Raw genomic sequence first — 5,127 nt, 5'->3', positions numbered from 1 at the left:
TGGCTTGCATGAAGTTCCTTCTCCTCAGGCGAAATCCCCTTCATATTACCCCTCTCATTCTCATCAGCATCCAACCAGCTCACTTCAGACACCACATCACCATCTTTACCTTGGCCGATTCTTGCATTCAATCGAGTTCTTGGCTTTGGACCACGCTTCTTCTTGGAATTAGAGGAGGAGCCCTTCTTCCCCTTATTCTTCTTCTACCGGATGACTCTATAGTAGTCATTGGACGCTTAAGTGGCTGATCAGTATAGACAATCACCGGATGAGCCAAGAAGTAGGGCTTCAACCGCTTGACTGCTTTTTAAAGAGCCAGCCTAAATTTTTCGATCATTGGGTACCGGAGCTCAGCATTTCTGAGTATATGGATGATGAAATACACCGGGAGCTGCTTGCCGTCTCTCTAAGCAAGGAGAACAGCACTAAGGGAGTGATCTGAGACGGCTAGGTACATGTAGGGAACCTCCTTAGGCAGGGGACTCACACTAGTAGAAAAAATGAAATAGGCACCGCACTTTTCGCATCGGTTCTTGAAAACCGGTGGGAAAAGAAATGGGCGGGATTTGGGAAAATACTTTTCGCACCGGTTCCTAATAAACTGGTGGGAAATCATCTTTTTCACACCAGTTTGTAAAAAAGAGAAAAAAAAGGGAGAAAGGGATTTCGCACCGGTTCAGACCAAACTGGTGCGAAATGATGTTATTAGAACCGGTTCAAACCGGTGCGAAATTTTAAAAAAAAAAAAAAACAAATAGCCATTGAGCCTTCTTTCTCTTTCATTCCCCTCTTCTTTCTTTCTATTTCCTCAACGCCGTTTATCTCTCCTCTCTCCTTAAACAAACCCTAAAATCAACGAGCTCCTGCTCCTTCCTTATCTTCTTTCTCTTCTTCCTCTTTCATGTTGTCGGCGCGTCAGTCGGTCCTAGCAACGTCGGTAGTGGCGCAAGGAGCTGGTCAAACCCACCTCTCGTCGTTTCCCCCTCCCGAAATGATTTTTCCTGAAGGTTAGTGCCTTTTTCTTCTTTTCTCTTTAAATAATTTCATTATTTTGTGGTTTTTGAGTTTTTGTTTTGCTCAAATTTACAATTTCATGTTTTCGGAACCCAAGGGTTTTTTGATTTTCTATTTTAATTCAATATTACTTCATAGAAAATGTTCCTTTCTCAATTACATGCAGCACCGCAAATCACTCAATTACATGCAGCACCGCAAATCTAGGGTTTATGTTTTATCTGATTCATTTTAATTGTCAATGCGGTAAGTTTAGGGTTTGAAATCTCACCTATTTTTTTATGTTTGAATCAAATTTCCTTCTGAATTTTTGACCCTAATTTGATAATTGAATCAAACATCCCTTAAAATATGTTATTTTTCGAGCATAATTTTATAATTGAAACAAATAACCATAAAAATATGTGCTTTTTTGAGTTTTAAGTTTTAAGTTTTGAAGATTTCTCTGTTTTTGGTTGAATAGTAATGAAATTTTATCTGCTGGTGATGTTGTGTTATTAAATTGTCAGATTTATAGATTTTCGTGTTTCGTTGAGATTTTTGGGTTTGTATTTCAGTTTATGGGTGAGATTATTACACTGCTAGATTTTTGTGTTCGGTTTAGTAAACTTTAATTTGGTGATGCTTAATTTAGTAATCAATCTGCGTTTTTGCTCGTTGTTATGCTTGAAATTGTTAGGACTTTCGTCTGTTTTTGTTTCAATTTTTAAGTTGATCATTAGATAGGTGATATATTGATAGTTTTTTAAATTAAATGAAGCTGAATATGTGTTCCCTGACAACATGATTCTATCAGATTTCAGATTCATACAAGTACCGCAGATTTATGATCTATTTACATGCAAAGGGAATGATTGTTGATGATGAGTATGTTTTAATGGGATCTGCTAACATCAACCAACAATCCTTAGCATGTTATGTTTTGTGGCCTGCTGCAGTTGGATTGTATTCTTTGTAGTTTACACTGTCTGGAATTCTAAAATCTGCAATGACTGCAACCCATTTTTTTAGTTCAGCTCTGTTATTTTGTGCGTTTCCTTACAGCCTACTAAATCATTAAAGCTAATTTTTTGTAGGTTTACCGTTATAGATCATCGTTAGCCAAACCTCAATAAGACATGCTATACCTTGCAACAAATAGAACTAAAAATAGCAAAAATTGACTAATATATCTATCGTAGAGGAAGGATTTCAAGAAACTGAAATGTGATGCAATTTGTGAATATTGCAAGAGAAGAGGCCATACTAAGGATCAATGTTTTAAAATCATTAGATATCCACACCGGTGGACTGGACCACAAGGAAGTGGTTTAGGTTCTGGTTTTCCTAAAAAAGTAGCTACTAATGTGACTCAATTTCCTGCAAATGATGCAATTCTCAATCATAGTGTGATGACTGGCAGTGGCTTGAGCTAGTGGTTCCCGGATGCGGAAGTGGTTGTGATGGGTTTGAGACTTACCTAGTTTAGATATAAAGGGTTAATTGAGTCAGCTGGGTTGATTATGTGTGAATTTTACCTTTCCAAAAAATATAATGCTCCCAATCTGGTTTTAGTGATCACTAGCTCACAGACTTAGCTACTAGACGTATGATGATCAGTCTTGTATTGACATTTTACACTATGTTTGAGCTTACAACTTATGTTTCATATGTCATTGTTGGTTTGACAGGAGTCACCCTTTTAGTCATGTATAAATGACCAAGAATTGAGTCCTTATGTTAGTCTGTGTTTAATTTTTTCTGTAATTGTGCATAATAAGTAAAAGTTTGTCGAGACCCTTTTTTAGTGTTTCTAGAGTCCCATATTCAAAGCTGAAAATGTGATTGTTGGTATGATTTGAACTGGTGAAACATTCTTTAAAAGCTAGCAGATAGCAGCTTCCAGAAGTTAATGGTGTGTATATAAGATCCAATTCCATACCTTGAGCTCATCAATTAAGTCCATACCTTAAGCTCATCATACTGACATTGAAGTTTTTAGGTCTGATATTTGCTTTCTTATTTATTTGACAGAGCATGGGATGGTTCTTGACGAGTTCAACCTGTCAACAGCTGGTGAGCCCGGCTTTCTGTCATGAAATGTTGTACTCTAACCTTTTGCTCCATACCTCATATAGCTAATATCCAATGTTACTTTATACAGTTTTCAGGAAAGTTTCAAACTGAATTAGGAAAAAGCTAGGCTGCTGAGGTTATATCTAGAAAGAAATCAACCTTGGCTAGTAAAGGAAAATAAGCAGCAAACTAACCGAAGTCTTGATCTTTACTGAAGGGGCTGATGGCTCTTCTACACAAATATCAATGTTTGTGGTAAGTTGACATTACTAATTGGATATGATTAGTTTGTTACAGACCATTTTATATGTTTTATGGTATATGTTAACTTGGAGAGTTATTTTTCTTTGCTTGTAAAATAAAATTAGGTTTGAAGGTTTCGGTTTACTTAATGACAGTGTGCACATGCCATATATTGAGATGTTTTATCTTATATACTATGAGGAGATTTCATTTGCAAGAAGAGATTCCTAAATTCTGGATTATACTTCTCTGTTTGATATTAGTAAGCATTTCATAGATATTGCTCAACCTAGTCAAATGATGCTTCATATAAAAGCTTAAATGAATTGATAATCTACCTCAAAGGATCTTCTGATATTAGTAGTTTCCTTGTTTTCATATGCATGTGTATGCCCAAAAAACATGATCTTTCCCTTGTGAGCAGAGTTGTATGCTTTCCTTGGTGTATTTGGTACTGCTGTCTGTCCTTTATTTAGTTTAGGATTATATTAGAGATTAGTTTGGTTGATATAGAGTGGTAGTGGTATACCAGCGCTTAAAGATAGTTAACAGGTTATCTAGATATAACAAACCCAACAGTTTAAATGTATCAGCAGAACCAACATCATTGCTCCAAGTTAACATCATTCCTCCAAACTCTCCAATGACTCATAAAGATCTTTCAATTATCTTAATATACGACTAATACCAGCTCACATAGCATGAGGAAAAAAAAGTGTCTTGTTATACATGTTTAGCTTGAATTTGAATAAAAAGTCCAATTTTTAAAGTTTTTGGAGAAATGAGTGATGATGAACAAAGGTTGTGGTAGATGGAGGAGGGAGATATGGGCATGCGAAAAACACACACGTATTCAAATTAAATTAATTCTAAACAAGAAACCGAACCAATTACTTTGTCACTATAACTTCTTTATGGAACTTGTTGGCCAGAGATATTATAGGGTATACATGCTACAAGCTATACCATAAATGTACTGACAATGGAATTGAAAGGAAACATAAGCATCTCCTTGAGACTGCTTGAGCTATTAGATTTCATGCTAGTTTACCAATTAGATTTTAGGGTGATTATCTATTGGCTGATACTTATTTGATCAACCTCATGCCTAGTTCTATCTTGCATTGGATCTGTTGTATCTGTTGTTTTAATTATGTGCAGGTTTTAGCTATTGTTACTGTAGTTTTGTTAGAAAGGATGATTGATGAAGAAGATGATGATAGGTTATATTATTAAGGACATGAAACGTGACAACTTATAATTTTTTTTACAATTTCGTTTCTATAACTCAGTTTGACAGGTAAAACAGCAGCAACAGCCAGCACCAGGCAGGCACAGCACCACCAGACAACAGCTAACAGCCAGTAGATAGCCAATAGGATTTGCAAAACCAGGCCATAAACCAAACAGCAGCTGAAAGAGCAGGAAACAGAACTAGTAGCCTGAACCAGACCTAAGCAGCCAGAAACAGAAAGCATTAGCAAGCAACAATTTCTCCAGACCTTGATTCTGTATTTTTTTTTCTTCAGTTTTTTAAAGTGTAATATTACAAGTTATTGAAGAAAATATATGTGTTTTAGTATATTATGATTATATATATAGGTATTTGGTATAATTTAAGTGAAAAAAATGCAAAAAAATAATTTTTTTTTTTGTTTTTCTTGGGCATTTTTGGCACCGGTTTTTGAAAGAACCGGTGCTAAAAGTTTTTTTAAAAATAATTTTGGGGACTTTTAGCACCGGTTTTAAGTCAAAACCGGTGCGAAAAGTGTGGTTTTTTGCATCGGTTCGCACCTAGAACCGGTGCGAAATCTA

General features: G+C 35.8%; 1 long non-coding RNA gene across 1 annotated transcript; it reads left to right on the top strand.

Moving 5' to 3' along the window:
• Positions 1-777: 777 nt before the first annotated feature.
• LOC110724368 lies at positions 778-4,905 on the top strand. Its single transcript, XR_002511959.1, has 4 exons — positions 778-1,007; positions 3,028-3,069; positions 3,158-3,324; positions 4,605-4,905. It is a non-coding gene; the product is annotated as an uncharacterized LOC110724368 (long non-coding RNA).
• The last annotated feature ends 222 nt before the right edge of the window (positions 4,906-5,127 follow it).

The sequence above is a fragment of the Chenopodium quinoa genome, unplaced genomic scaffold, assembly GCF_001683475.1.
Source record: "Chenopodium quinoa cultivar QQ74 unplaced genomic scaffold, ASM168347v1, whole genome shotgun sequence".
Classification (NCBI taxonomy): domain Eukaryota; kingdom Viridiplantae; phylum Streptophyta; class Magnoliopsida; order Caryophyllales; family Amaranthaceae; genus Chenopodium; species Chenopodium quinoa.
This window is presented reverse-complemented; position numbering and strand designations above follow the sequence as displayed.